Below are 16,715 nucleotides of genomic sequence, written 5' to 3'. Positions count from 1 at the left end.
GTCTAATAAAAATGTTAGGCCTTCAGAAGAATTATCAAATTTACCTACCCTTCTCGGTAATTTTTTTCCTCAGCCTAACCTTAAGGGTAATTCTCCCTAATAATTATTCATGTAATAAATGCTCTTATGATTCATCTAACACAGGATGGGATTCTGACAACTGGATTAATGGTCATGACTTGGTTGTCCACATCCCAACAGCTATGCATTCTTACCCTCCCTACACCTAAAGTCATAACACTTTCTGCTTGGTTTTGTATGATAATTTATAGGTTGTTTTTGCTTAGTCATGTCATACCAACTCTCTGCCCTTCACATTCAGCATTCATGATAAAATACCACAAGAATTACGGAAGACTTTATTATTACATCTTCGCATCACCTGCCTCACGCTCGGATTTGAACTTCTTATTGTAAACAGTGAGCGTGCTGCTCTCGCTGACCAATGCACTCGTACCCTCTCTATACCTCAACCCATTGACACTTTCCTCTTGGTTTGGTGTTATAGCTGTTTTTTCCTACTCTTGGTCTCTACCCCCTTCACATTCAGCCCTACACCAGGAATCTCCTCGGTGTTAGTGTGTTACTTATATCTCAATTTCTTTCATTTTTACTTGATGGCCTCTGCTGCTGATTTTTGCTTGCAAAAACCATTGACTTTCCTCATTCTACTTTAGCTTTCTCATCTCCTTTGTCATTTTTCGTAGCGTCACTCATATTCATTAGAGATCATTCTACTTTTCATCTCTCCGTTTGGAACGAATACTCGGCTCCTTTCACTTCCTAATTTAATTTCATGAAAATGATATGAATAATAAGGTGAATAATAATAATTATAAAAATGATATATACTATTAATAAAAATGATATTAATAATAATATGAATAATTAAAAATATTAATAGCATAAAAAAAATATATAAAAAAATTAAGTTATTTGATGAAAGTATAAACATTGGGATGAAAAGATGTAAGAAGATAAAAAAAGGAAAAACAAAAAGGGCATAAGCAAATGAATTGAATAAAAAAAATAAAGTAATGGATGGAAAGCGGTGAGAAATAAATGATGGGACTAATGACACTTTTGAATAGGTATCCGGTTGGACCCTCTTCTTGATGGCGGGTTCCTCACTATTGATGGACAATTCTAGGGTATCTGATTCGGTACTGTACGAAATTTTTTTTAAGCCATTGGATGTGCAAGATTACATCTTGGCCATCCATTTTAAATTTGGAAAAAAAACAAAAAACCCACTTTACGGGAAGAACCAGTTGTGACCTTCCACTGTCTTCTCCTTTTTCCTCTTAAAAATAGAATTGGATTAAAAAAAATTTATTTAATAATATTAAATATTTAAATTTGGTATAAAAATAAATATAATAATATTTTAATATAAAATGAGTATTTGTATTAAAATTCAATATTTTAATAATTATATATAAAGCTTAGATAATTAGATCATCCTAATATTTTTTGTGTTTTCCAAAATTTACATTTTTTTTAATTTAAGATTTTTAAATTAAAATTATAATAAAATAAATTATCAATACCCTTTTTAGTTGCTAATGATACTATTTTAAAAAATAAATTTGTAATTTCAAAAAATTTAAAACAAAAAAACGATATGAAAAATGTTTTCAACGTACCAAGCATGTATTGAAATGTGATGAAAACCCCAAACATGTATTTATCACATTATTCATATCCGTTTCACATTTTTTGTACCTTAAATTATTTACATTTTTTAATTTTAGATTTACATTTTAACTTAAAATGATAATAAAATAGTTTAATAATATTATTTTGAGTTATTCTTGATGGAATTATTAAAAAAAAATAGGAAACAAAAAACGAAAATGATGTAAATTATCCTTAAAAAAAATAGAAAATGAAAATACTAAAAAATGGGAAAGGGTATGTACCATTTCTCACATTTTTTGTACCCTCAAAATTTTACAATTTTTTTTTAAAAAAAATCCACTTCAAAATAGAATAATATTGTTTATTGATGCTAATTAAGCTTAGAAATTATGGAAATTATTCTTAAAAAAATTAAAACCGTAAATAATTATAGAGGGTACAAAAAATATGATGAATGGTACGAAAAATGAAAGGAATCCTGACATTCTTCGTACTCTTCATCACATTTTTTGTATTATTAAAATTTTGATAATTTTTCCAAATGTTAGAAACTATGAAAATTATTCTAAAAAAAAATTAAAAATTAAAGACACTAAGTAAATTAGAAGGTATGAAAAATGTGAGGAATGATATGAAGAATGCGAGACCTCATATTCCTTGTATCATTCTTCACATTCTTCGTACCCTTAAAATTTTACAAATTTTTAAATTTTTTCCACTTGGAAATATAATAATATTGTTTATTGATACTTATTAAGCTTAGAAATGATGGAAATTATCCTAAAAAAAATTAAAAAATTAAAACACTAAAAAATTGAGGAAGTTACAAAGAATGTGATAAATTTTATGATCTTTCAAAAAAAAATTTCATTTGAAAATACAATAATATTGTTTATTAATACTAATTAAGCTTAGAGATAATAAAAATTGTTAGAAAAATTAGGATAATCCAAACCTATGGTAATCACCCTATAGGGTGGTGAATGGGTAATAGTCTTTTTTTGCAAATTTAAACTATGTGAATGTAAGAGACAAATATATGCAAGTATATAATAAAACAATGTAAATGCAATTACATATAAAGTAAAGGAGTAGGGAAGAGAGAATGCAAACACAAGATTTTTATAGCGGTTCGGCGCAAGCCAACCTACATCCACTCTCCTCTAGCTTTAATCCCAAGCTTGAGGTTCCACTAATTCAAGGTTTCCAAACCAAGCCTTTAATCAATACAATTGGATTATGGCTCCAATCCACCCTCTTGGACTTATGGCTCCAAGCACCCTTTACACATCTCAAAAGATACTCCACTCTTGAACAACCTCTTAAGTGATACCCCACACTTGAGAATCCCTAAGTGATACCTCACACATAGATTCTTCCTCTCAAAGATATATAAATAATTTCACAAAATCCTAGTACAAAACTTTAGGCTTAAATGATACAAGAAAATTAAGATTGAATGGTGTAATAAATATATACAAGTTTTAGAATAATGGTGCACTCGAAAACACTCTTCCAAGGCTTATATATATTCAAGAAAGGTTTGGGAATGTTAAACTCATAAACAATGAAGATTTGAAGCCTTTTATAAAGGAAAAAAAACCAAACTAGCCATTGGGGGTTCGACCGATCAAGTTAGGAGTCGACCAATTGACTAGCCGTTAGCATTTAATGCTTGGCAGGTTTGCAGGTGACCGTTGGACCTTGACCGGTTACTGTATACACCTTAACCAATTGAGGTGGGGGTTGATCGATTACTGTTCACACCTTGACAGGTTAAACAATCGTTCTAGAAGAGAGAGAAGGTTCTTTGCATCACTCGACCGATTGAGCTGAGGAGTCGATCGATTCCTTATCCGATTCAACTAGTTGAGCCGTTTTTGGCTCAACAACCAACTTTTTTAACTTAAAACCTTTTAAACAAGTTTGGAAAGCATTTGACACAAGGTTTTAGTTGAAAACATGAAATCATCCAATTTTAAAATTTTTTAAACAAAATAACTCTTGGATGATTTTGGTGCATAAGTAAAGAATGTAATGCATGAAAATCCTAGTGCACCAACAACCCTACAAAGAGATCTTATGAAACTTGGGTATTGAAAAACACTTCTCTTTGAGGTCATCTTCTTTTTCATGATTTCTCTTTGGTTTGATTTGCCTTTATGATTGCCACTTTGGAAATCGTCTTGCCTAATCACACTTGAAATATAATCATTAGTTCTAAATCTTATTTTGTTATCATCAAAATCGAGATTAACCAAACCTTGGTTTTACAGAAATTATCCTTGAAAAAAATTTTAAAATCAAAACACTAAAAAACTGGCGAGGATACGAAAAATGTGAGGAACTCACATTTTTCGTACTATTTCTTACATTCTTTGTACCTTCGAAATTTTACAATTTTTTGAGTTTTTTATTTTTCTTTTTCACTTGAAAATGCAATAATATTGTTTTTTGATATTAATTAAGCTTATAAATAATGGAAATTATCCACAAAAAAATTGGGAGGGTATAAATAATGTGAGGAATGATACAAAGAAAGTGAGAATCCTCGCATTTTTCATACCCTTCCTCATATTCTTCGTACTCATGAAATTATACTAATTAAGCTTAGAAATGATGGAAATTATCCAAACATTATTCGTACCATTTCTCATTTTTTGTACTATTCATCACATTTTTTGTACCATTTTTTCACATTTTTCGTACCATTGAAATTTTACAATTTTTCCAACTTTTTTTCCATTTGGAAATACAATAATATTGTTTATTGATACTTATTAAACTTAAAAATGATGAAAATTATCATAAAAAATTTTAAAACTTAAAACACTGAAAATTTTGAAAATGTACGAAGAATGCAAGAAAGGGTATGAAGAATATGAAGATCCTAACATTCTTCTTATTTTTCCTCAAATTCTTTGTACCCCAAAATTTTACAAATTTTCCAATTATTTTTTCACTTAGAAATGATGAAAATTATCCTTAAAAAAATTATTTCTCACATTCTTTATACTTTGAAATTTTACAACTTTTTGAACTTTTTTCCCACTTCGAAATACAATAATATTATTTATTGATACTAATTAAACTTAGAAATAATGAAAATTATCCTCACATTCTTCGTACCCTTCAAATTTGACAATTTTTTTTATTTTTATCTTGAAATTTTACAATTTTTTATTTATTTTTTCCACTTGGAAATATAATAATATTGTTTATTGATACTAATTAAGTCTAGAAATGATGGAAATTATTTTCACATTCTTAGTATCCTTGAAATTTTACAATTGTTCAAAAAAAATTTCCACTTGGAAATATAATAATATTGTTTATTGATACTTATTAAGCTTAAAAATGATGAAAATTATCCTCAAAAATTTTAAAAATTAAAAATCTGAAAAAATTGGAGATGGTACAAGAAATCTGAAGTCTTAACATTCTTTATATCATTTTTCACATTTTTCGTACTCGCAAAATTTTATAATTTTTTGAATTATTTTTCCACTTGGAAATACAATAATATTGTTTATTAATAGTAATTAAACTTAAAAATGATGGCAATTATCCTTAAAAAAATTATTGCTCAAATTTTTTGTACTTTTGTCACATTCTTCGTATCATTCGAATTTTACAATTTAAAAAATTTTCTTTTTCACTGGGAAATACAATAATATTGTTTATTGATACCAATTAAATTTTAAAATGATGAAAATTATCCTCACATTTTTCATATCCTTCCTCATATTCTTCGTACTCTTGAAATTTTATAATTTTTCAATTTTTTTTCCACTTGGAAATACAATAATATTGTTTATTAATACTTATTAAGCTTAAAAATGATGAAAAATATTCTAAAAATAAAATTAAAAAAATTAAAAATTAGAGATGGTACGAAGAATGTGAGGATCCTAACATTCTTCGTACCATTTCTCACATTTTTTGTACTATCAAAATTTTATAATCTTTCGAATTATTTTTCCATTTGAAAATACAATAGTATTGTTTATTGATAATAATTAAACTTAGAAATGATGAAAATTATCCTTAAAAAAATTTAAAAATTTAAAATACTAAAAAATTGTAAATGGTATGAAGAATGTGGGAAAAAGGTACGAACAAGATCCTTACATTGTTTGTACCCTTTCTCACATTCTTCGTATCATCAAAATTTTATAATTAAAAAAAAAATTCTACTTGGAAATACAATGATATTGTTTATCCATATTAATGAAGAAATGATGAAAATTATCCTAAAAAAATATAAAAATTAAAACACTAAAATATTTGAGAGGATACGAAGAATGTGAATAATAGTATGAAGAATGTGATGATTGTCACATTCTTTGTACGATTTCCCAAAAATTCTTCATACCCTCATATTTTTACATATAACATAGTTTATCCATATTAATTAAGTTTAGAAATTATGAAAATTATCCTAAAAAAAATAAAAAATTAAAACACTAAAAAATATTTTTCCAATTTTAATAATTTTTTTCACTTAGAAATGTAATAATATTGTTTATCCATACTAGTTAAGCTTTGAAAGGACGAAAAATATCTTCCAAAAAATTTAAAAAATGATACACTAAAAAAGTGGAGGGGGCTTGAATTATACTTAAAATTAATTAAAATCATGCAATTTCTTTTTCTGTTTCAATTAGCCATTGCATTGTTTTTTCTATTTTCAATATTTCATCCAATCTTTTTAAAAAAAAATCAAATTTACAATAAAAAATTAATAACATAGTTTCAATTACTAATTAACAATAAATACTTATCTTATTTTAAAAAAAATTCCATTCTAAATAGCTATGATATTGTTTTAAAAGACTAATTACACTCACATTTTTCGTACCCTCTAATTTTTCTAATTTTTTAATTTCAAAATTTGTTTGGACACTTCTAATAGCATCAATATTGCTTAGACATTCTAATCATCCTTAGAAATGATGGAAGTTATACACACAAAAAAAAAAAAAAAAAATTAAAAAATATAGAAAAAATTCCTCACATTTTTGTACCATTCCCACATTCTTGGTACTCTCCAAAATTCTCAATTTTTTTTTATTTTAAGAATTATTTTTTCCACTTTCAAAAAATGCTTTCAATATTTAATCCAATCTCCTCCATAAAAAAGAAATTAATAATACAACTTTTAATTAATAATTGATTGATCACAATTCTAATTTTTAATAATAAATACTCATTTTAATATAATTATAAATGATTTTTTTTTCACAAGGTCTTAGTATTAAAACCTTACATCATAAAATAAGTGGCAAATTTTATTTCACGAAATTATTATTTTTACAAAAATTTTAAATATTTTACAATCTTTATAAAATAAATTGTTCAATAATGTAATTGGTGATTGTAAAGATAATTTAAATGTAAGGTGCATGAGATTGGGATTTGAGAACCTTATTTAAAGGCTTTTAGTGACTAACAAGTCTTGGGGCACCTCTTTCAATTTTTGAGGGTTTTTGAACATAGAAGGCCGCACAACTCCAAGGAGATTGACTATTTCTAATAAGATTTTTTTTCTAATAAATCTTTTATTTCTTTCATACAATATTCTAGTAGTTGAGCATTCATTTGCATTGGTCTCGCCTTAGTAGGAATTTGACTTTCATCAAATCCATCAACATAGGGCAAGGAGACTTTATATTTCTTTCTATTTCAAAAGCCATTGGGAACAGAAGAACATAAATCTTTTTCAATTTGATCTTTTATATTTTCTACTTTAGTTTGAATATCTTTGTTTAGAATATTTTCTTCTATTCTTTTGTAATGTATATTTTTATTTAAGAACTTGATTTGTTGTTTTTTCTTTTGAATTAAGTTTACTTGATTTTCAAGGGTATTTAATTCTTTTATTCTAGGAGGACTGATAAATTCAAAACAAATTTCTTGATTTTCAAAAAGTCTTAATCCCATCTTCATCTACTCTAAAAGGGTAGAGGAGAGCAAGAAAGAGAGTTCCTAGAATTATTTCTTTGTTCATATCTTTGACAAGAAGAAGAGAAATCTTGAAACAAACATTTTTATTACAAACATGAACATTTGAAAGTTTGTATTTTATTTGCAAAGACTGGGTATTAGCACCAACTACTGTTTGAAAAGTTGTTTCAAAATATGTAACAGGAATTAATCATTCTTGTATACAATTTATGTCAGCACCAGAATCAACAAGTGCTACAAATTCTTTTGAAAAATTAGGCCTAATAAAAAGTTTTATTTTGATGTGTCATTTTTGTGTTATCATTTTAGTTATAGTGTTTACAAACAATTGAGAAAATTTTCCTTCTTCCAATTGTACTTCTTCAGTGTTTTCAAAAGTTTGAAGTTTTCCCTTTTCTAAGACTTTTAGTCTTGTTTCTAAATCTTGATTTTGAACTATCATTTCTTTAATTTGAAATTTTATTTGATTTATCTCATTTTGAAGGTCTTGTATACCTATCGACTTAGGTTGACTAGAAAATTGATCTAACATAGTTTTAAGGCTGTATTGATTTGTATTTTCTAGACCTTTATTGTTACTTTGTTTTTGAATTTCTAAATATTTTTTAAAGTATTCTTTCTGAAGATTTTGATCAAGAATTTTTTTATCAATTCTATTAAGAAGTTTTGATCACTGGTTATGGTATTAACTTGTTTGATGTGACACAAACAGTTTTCTACACAATCACAAGATGATTGAGAAGATGATCTATCTAACTCACTGAAGGAACCTTCTTCTATTAGAAGAAGTTGATTGTCACTAGACGAATCTATTGAAGATTGGCTAGATGTCTCAGACTCAATTTTAATCAGGTTTATCATTTTTCTTTTTAGACTTTTCCCTATGTCTAAATATGCAATAATTTCTTTGACTTTGCAATTAGGAACTATGTGCCCCTTTTTGCCACATTTGAAGCATTTAATACTTTCTTTGTCTTTCTTTTTTAAAAGAGTACTTTGATATTTTTTTTATAATAAAATTGAACTTTTTTTTTTAAATAAAACTGAGAAGTCTTTTCAAAATAAAGATAATTTTTAAAATTTTTTATTTTAACTAAATTTCAAGCCTTTTTAACAATAAATTTGAACTCTTTTTTTTTTATTTAATTAAGAGAATTTGCAAATTTTTAATATAAAATTGAAAAAACCTTTCCTTAAACCAAACAAGAATAAAATCTTTTTTTTTTAAATGAATAAAAGAGAAAACATTTTTGGTAAATAAACAAAAATAAATTTTTTTTTAAAAATCGAATAAAAAATCACTTTTTATAAATAAATAAAAAAAAGAGGAATTGAAGTATCTTTTGTAAATAATTTTTAAATGTCACTTTTTTTCTATTAAAAATCATTTTTTACTACTAAAATTGAGTTGAAATATTCCTTTTTAATCCTCTTATATGTTTTATTCTTTTTTGCTCATCCAGAAATCTTGATTTGGCCTTTAATACCATTTTTTGGGGGCAAATAACAATTATTGATGAACAACTCTTGAGGTGGAGAATAATTAATTACTATGAGAATATTGAATATTTCACCCACATAGGTTCAAAATTCTTTCACAATAATAACTTAGCAAGAAATGACAATAATAATACAAAAATTCAAGTAAGATGCACCACGAGTATAGTGTGAAAAAAAAAAAATCAATAATAGAGATGAAAATTCATGGTTCAATAACAAAGCCAAAGCTTGACTTTATTAAATAAAATGTGTTAGGGATGCTCAAATTTTTTTTGCTGAGCCCCTCATTCTAGTAATGGATTGATTCTTGAATCTTGCTTAGTTAGGCAAGTAAGTGTTAAGAGGTTCTTTAAAGCTTTCATTAAATATATATAACTAGAACAATAAGAGAGTGAAAAGATTATACCATAAGAGCTTTTATGAAAGGTTGAAGAAAGAACCTCTACACCTTACCTTGCAATTGAGCTCTAAAGCAATACCTTGAAAATAGCCCTTGCATCCCTTTATCCTAATTTTTTTTTTGTCTATTACACAATATAACAATTTTGATTTTGCAACGTTTCCAAAAGAAAACCACATATTACCTATATTTGAATTTAAAACACCAAAAAATAAAAAAGAAAGGACGGAAAACCTAGTCCAACAAATCGATATAAACAATATAAAAATTTAAAAATTAGTAAGTTTTTGTAACAAGTCCAACTCAATCAAATTAATGGTTATATAAGTTTTATACTTTAAAAAAATTAATTACTATGTCAAAATTCATGCATAATACAACATCTTAAAATATGCATAATAATTTTTTTTAAAAAAAAAATTTGATATAAATCAATAAAATTAAATAGAATAAAACTAAATTATTGTCATCAATTGATGCATAGAGATTGATAGAGTATGTGAGAATGCTAATACTTAAAATATTCCCATTCTAGTATGTATCGATTTTATAAACACCAATATAAATTATTTAATAATGTGTCATTCAATTTAGATGCATTATTTTTCCCCAAAAAAAAGCCCTATGTTTTAAAAATGAAACTGATCATTGAATTGAAAAGGTTACCAGTTCATAGTTCAATGATCAAATTGATTTATCAAATTAAATCATGCATAAGTATATAAGGATTAATATTTTAAATTTTATTGAATGAAATATTTATAATATTTAAATGTGAATATATTAAAAATGAAAGAAAATTCAATTATTTAATTTAAAATAATTTTATAATTTTTAAAAATATTATATTATTTTTATTTAATATTATAAATTTTTGTTAGAAAAAAATATATTTTCTTTTGTTTGCTATACTAAGCATCAAAAAGCGTGTTGTAGAGTGGTACCCATGTCATCGCCTCAACTTGAGGTCTATCAATCCCACATCCGATGGTGATAAAAATAAAGAGGCCTTTAAATACATTACTCATACAGATTCCAGGGCATTAACATGTCTACAGCTTGTGGGTTTGAGGTTGAGCCCAACATGTGCCAATATAGGGTGGACTTGTCTGGATAGATTTTTTGCCAAACAACCAATAAATAGGTGGTGGCAATATGAGTTGGGCTTTGTCAACTCTCTCTTTCTCTATTTTGTCACTTTCTTTTTCAGAATGATTCAAAGCCAGCTAATTAATAATGTGACCACATTTGTTGACGGTTCAACTCAGGTTGTTTTCCTATCAACTCCTCTCTATTTTGTCACTATCTTCGTATTCAAAGCCAGCTAATAATGTAACCACATTTGTAGAAAGTTCAACTCAGGTCCTTTTCCTGTTAACTCCACTCTGTTTTGTCACTATCTTTGTATTCAAAGCCAACTAATACCGTAACCACCTTTTCAGTTTTGGGTTGACAGCAGTCCATGGTATTAATAAACTCCTTACACTCATTTAAGGAATGGAAAGCCAAAGATATTTTATTTGGTTGAAAATGCAAGCATGGCAGGGCATTGCGCTTTCTATTTAACCACCTAGTCAGCATGTTTTGAACTATTTTTAAAAACATTTAGCAAATATAAAAAAAAATTATATTGAGAATTTTTTATGTTTGACATTTATTAAATGAAGAATTATCATAGGTGGGTGAATCAAGGATAGACTCAGCTATTTTGATAAGTATTCAAAAGGATTCATTAATTATTATTTTAAAAATATCATAAATAACTTATCCAAAATAATAGTAATACATAATATGATAATTTTACAAATTATTGTTTCATTCTAATAATTAAAAATATAAAGTTATTATATTTTTTATTATATAGATTTCATAAATTTTGCAATAAACTATTAAAAATATTACAATAAAAATATTTGTTTTTATATTTTTTTTATTACTATTTTTACAATATAATTATTGAAAATTTATTAAAATAAAAATTATATTTTTATAACTATTAAAAAAATAAATTAAGGCATGTGTTAATATACCATACTTTTAGTGTACTTATGTTGTAAGTTCAATACATAAATGTTATACCTATATTTTGTAACAAATCTAATAACATTAAAAACATTCATTTTATCCTACTATATTGGTGTCCATATTAATACACCATCTCAATGAACTAACATATATGAAAGTAAAGATTTTAATTTTCATCATTAAAATATATATAAAAAAAAGTCATTAATGAAAATATAAATATTGGGATAAAGATGTAACGAGATAAAAAGGGGAAAACAAAAAGGGTGATAAGCAAATGAATGGAATAAAAAAAATAAAGTAATGGATAGAAAGCAGTAAGAACTAAATGCTGGGATTGATGACACTTTTGAATTGGTATCCAGCTGGACCCTCTTCTTGATCGCGGGCTCCAGGTGATTGATAATAATTATTCATGTAATAAATGCTCATGTGATTCATCTAACACAGGATGGGATTCTGACAATAGGATTAATGGTCATGACTTTGTTATCCACATCCCAACAGCTATGCATTCTTACCCTCTCTACACCTAAAGCCATAACACTTTAGGAGAATTACCCTTAAGGGTAGGCTGGGGAAAAAAATTACCGAGAAGGATGGGTAAATTTGATAATTCTTCTGAAGGCCTAATATTTTTATTAGACCAATTTACCCTCAATTAAATTCTAAAATTATAATTTATAACGAATAAAAGAATTGAAAAAAAAAAAGAGAAGACTGTCGTTCCAGTGCCTTCTCTTTCGCATTTTCTCGTCAAGGCTTCCCTTTCGCATAATCTGGGTGTTTTGACAGTGGTATGATATTGTGAGAGATACTGAATCTCTGGCTTCGACGACGTCTTGAACCACATTTTTTTCATCGTATCTGAAAGCCCCACTAGTCTAAGGTAAAGTCCTCACAAAGCCTTCCAAATCCATCCCAATCCCCCAAAATATTCATTTCAAAGCCCCCATATTTATATTTATGGCGTTTCCACCTTGAGATCAGAAGCAGTACAAATCTTTATTTGTTACATTCTACTTATTTCATGCTTTGCCCTAGGTGTTTTGGGTTTGGGCCTATTTGGTTGCTGAGAAAATTTGGGGAAAAAAAACTTGGGGTTTCATTTTCAATTTTTGAATACAGGGAAACCCAGAAACGGAAATAAATTGGTTGCCGAGAAAATTTGGGAAAAAAAGAAATAAACTTGGGGTTTCATTTTCAATTTTTGAGTATAGGGAAACCCATAAACGGAAATAAAAAAGTCAACTCACCAGGGTTTTTCTTTTGTTTTGTTTTTCATTTTCTCATGAACCAAACGGTGGGCAATTGCGAGGCTTTTCTTTGGCCAAGAGTGGTTTTGTGCTTTGCTTGGGTGGTAGGAAAAAGGTAAGGAAAGAAAAGAAATTGATGTCTTAGAATATTGAGTTTCTTATTTTCTGGGACCTGGAAGTAATTGGCTCAGCCGAGATGTTTCATTTTCCAGGAAATGGAGACAATTATATACTTAATTGTCTTTCATTTGTTGCAAACCAAACTGAGGCCCAAGGTTAAATTTTTCTTGTCTCACTGAAATGGATTTAGCTAGCAAAATGGTTTCCAGGACTTTATCTTTTGCTTAAACAATTTTGAAAATGAAAGAAATTTGGAGTCTTAGATTTTTCCTAGGGCATTGTTTGGTTACTGAGAAAACAATAAAGAGTAAAGAAAAGAAGAAAGAAAAATTGAAAGCACATGTCCTCCGTTTTGGTTCCCACAAACCCACAATTTGACCGCACAAAGTATTGTAAACAACTTCCTACAAAACATTAAAATTTCTTTAGAGGTTAGAACATGTGGAAGCAAAAAAAAAAAAATGCAAGACCTTTTCTTATTTATTTAGTGTTGTCGGCAATCAAATCTAAGTTATAGTTATATGGATTCCTAATACATATAGTTGGATGATATATATGAATTTTGATATAAGTGAAAACACGTAAACTCTCGAAAATTCTTAAAAAAGTAATACAAATTAAAATTTAAAGCCTTCAATATTTTTTTAAAAAAAATAACACAGAGATAATTTTGGCAAATGTTATTGGCTTACTGCATTAAAATTTCTTTAGAAGTTAGAACATGTGGAAGCAAAAAAAAAAAAAAATGCAAGACCTTTTCTTATTTATTTAGTGTTGTCGGCAATCAAATGTAAGTTATAGTTATATGGATTCCTAATACATATAGTTGGATGATATATATGAATTTTGATATAAGTGAAAACACGTAAACTCCCAAAAATTCTTTAAAAAGTAATACAAATTAAAAGTTAAAGCCTTTAATTTTTTTTTAAAAAAAATAACACAGAGATAATTTTGGCAAATGTTTTTGGCTTACTGCATTAAAATTTCTTTAGAAGTTGGAACACGTGGAAGCAAAAAAAAAAATGCAAGACCTTTTCTTATTTATTTAGTGTTGTCGGCAATCAAATGTAAGTTATAGTTATATGGATTCCTAATACATGTAGTTGGATGATATATATGAATTTTGATATAAGTGAAAACACATAAACTCCCGAAAAATTTAAAAAAATCGATACAAATTAAAGTTAAAGCCTTCAATTTTTTTTTAAAAAAAAATAACACAGAGATAATTTTGGCAAATGTTATTGGCTTACTGCATGATAATATTTTTTAAGCTTCCTGATTTCCTCATGCAGAAAAGGATAATGGAAAACAGTGCCATGGAAGGGCATAATATGCAATTACTAGTTAACTCATAAATTTGGTCTTTAATTAATTATAATATTTGCATATTCTTTTCTTTTGTTTTATTCTAGTTTGGGGGAATTATTATAGTCCTTGATTCTCATATTCGTATGACAATAGACCTTTTAAGTAGTGTGAATGGCTAAGGTTATTTCTTTAGGATTGTGTTTCCAATATTGTCTTAGGGTATATTGGACATCATTTTTTAATGCAAACAAAATATCATCTTTTTTTCTGCATTTCAATTCTTTCGAATTTAATATATATTCTTAGGAATTGTCAAACACCATATTGGATGGCCAAGGGACATAGCATATGAAAAAATAAACATAAATATATTAAATTATATTGTAATATATTGTAACGTTAGTGTATTTGTATTGTAAGTATAGTACATTTATGTTGTACCTAGTTTGTATAAATTATATATGATTTAAAAGGTTAGCCATGATGAGCATTAACAATGTGTACATATTGGATTACCATCAAACAACTTAAATTTGTTATCCACTAATACAATGGCTCAGTGTGTTTTTAGTAGCATGTATGTAACTGTATTTGAGATCACTAATAGTAGTTAAACCAAAATAAATAAGGGTACAATACAAATGCCCTACATTTACAATACAATTGCACTAGAAGTACAACATATTACAACATTACTTGATTCATTATACATTTAATTATGACAATTGATTATTTGATATAAATTCTATAGTGCAGTGTGGAGTATAATACATGGATAAAAGGCAAAAAACAATACAATACAACCAAGTTTGAACATTCTTTTAATTAGTATTATTTTATTTTGACTATATTAATGTTTGACATTGTTGTTTAATTTTACTGTATTAATTTTTATTTTATAATATCATTTATTTACTTCTACAGGAGGTCAAAATAAATAGTCGATGCTCCAACAAAAAACTTATACATCTACTTGATGATCTAAGTGATGAAAAGAAGAGTATAATTCAACATATTGGCTTTGGTGGATAATAACTCATTTCAATATAACCCACTGTAGGTTAGACATAGGACAAGAAAGGCAATTTCCAATAACTTGTTCTGATGTAGGTGAAATTCTGGGTATTCCATATATTGGTAGGAGGTTCCTACTTTCACCTACCAATAGGAATAATAGGATGGAAAACCTATTAGATCTTAGAGATAGACTGATTTCAATGGAAGACATGGGCGAGTTAAAAAAATTGTTTATCTTCTTCTCATGTGCTACATTACTTTCTCCAACATCAAAGTTGGATGGTAGTCATGAGTTGTGGTGTACTTTGCTTACTGGAGACTTTGACATCAATGTTAATTGGGGCCAATTTGTACTTGACACATTGGTTGCTAGAATTAGACATTTTCGATTGGGTAAAGGCTCATGGTTTATAGGTTGCCTTATTTTTTTACATGTAGATACCTTTTTTTATTAAATGCTAAAGTTTTCCATATCATTTTCTATGTTTTAACAAGTCTTTTCTACATAACGTATTGATGTTTGGAATATGCATGTCCTCATCATCATCCAACTGTTGAAGTGCAGATGGATCAAACTCAAGGGTGTAATGAAATGTATATCTATTTGAATTAATATCCAACCGTTCGCATGCCTTTGAAACAAAATCAGCATATGACATCCCTTGTCCAATGTACATGCCTTTTTGTTGCCCACCCTTATATTGTATTTGTTTATCCTCCTTAGGTACAATCTCCCCTCCTTCATGAAGGTAGCCATAAATGGAATTTTCCAAGTCCATTTACCAATTCAGAAGTACGTCTTCTTTCACCGCCAATCAAATCAATCTATTTCACAATATTACAATCAAGGAAAATTTTACAACAAATACAAAATAAACAAATGAAAATTATAATCAATTGAGACATATTTTAAATAATAAATAGCAATATTTGTTGTATATTAGACATGTTAGGGATATGCCAAAGAACCCACAATTGCCCAGTTTCATAAGAAATTTGAAATTTTCAAAATTTTACCTTATCATAATGTATCGTAATGTTATTGTATTTGTATTGTAATTGTGGTGTATTTTTATTATACCTCTATATTTTGATATAAAAAAAAATTATAGATTTTTTTTTATCCATCATCGGATAATCATCAACAACTTCATGTATTAAAATTACAATAGTGTATTTTTGTTGTCTTTTTATAATTTTGGCTTGCAAGGATGTTTTATGATAGGAATACAACATGATAGCCTAGAAATGTCAGTTCAGTAAAAAACAATTCAATATTTTGTCATTTTAGTATATTGTAATGTATTGTAATGTTAATGTTTTTTCATTGTAACTATATTGCATTTGTATTGTACTTATACTTTATAACTGAAGTAATGGTTCTTTTACACAACCTTCAAACTACTAGGCATTCAACTCATCATACCAAAATAATACTTATACAAAAAGGTAACAAATTCATAACAAAAATATAG

The 16,715-nt window shown here is 27.1% G+C and overlaps 1 long non-coding RNA gene across 1 annotated transcript; it reads left to right on the top strand.

Moving 5' to 3' along the window:
• Positions 1 to 12,269: 12,269 nt before the first annotated feature.
• Positions 12,270 to 15,710, top strand: LOC109123883 (uncharacterized). The gene is made up of 2 exons (XR_002031726.1): positions 12,270 to 12,904; positions 15,148 to 15,710. It is a non-coding gene; the product is annotated as an uncharacterized LOC109123883 (long non-coding RNA).
• The last annotated feature ends 1,005 nt before the right edge of the window (positions 15,711 to 16,715 follow it).

This window comes from Vitis vinifera, chromosome 14 (assembly GCF_030704535.1).
Source record: "Vitis vinifera cultivar Pinot Noir 40024 chromosome 14, ASM3070453v1".
NCBI lineage: Eukaryota > Viridiplantae > Streptophyta > Magnoliopsida > Vitales > Vitaceae > Vitis > Vitis vinifera.
This window is presented reverse-complemented; position numbering and strand designations above follow the sequence as displayed.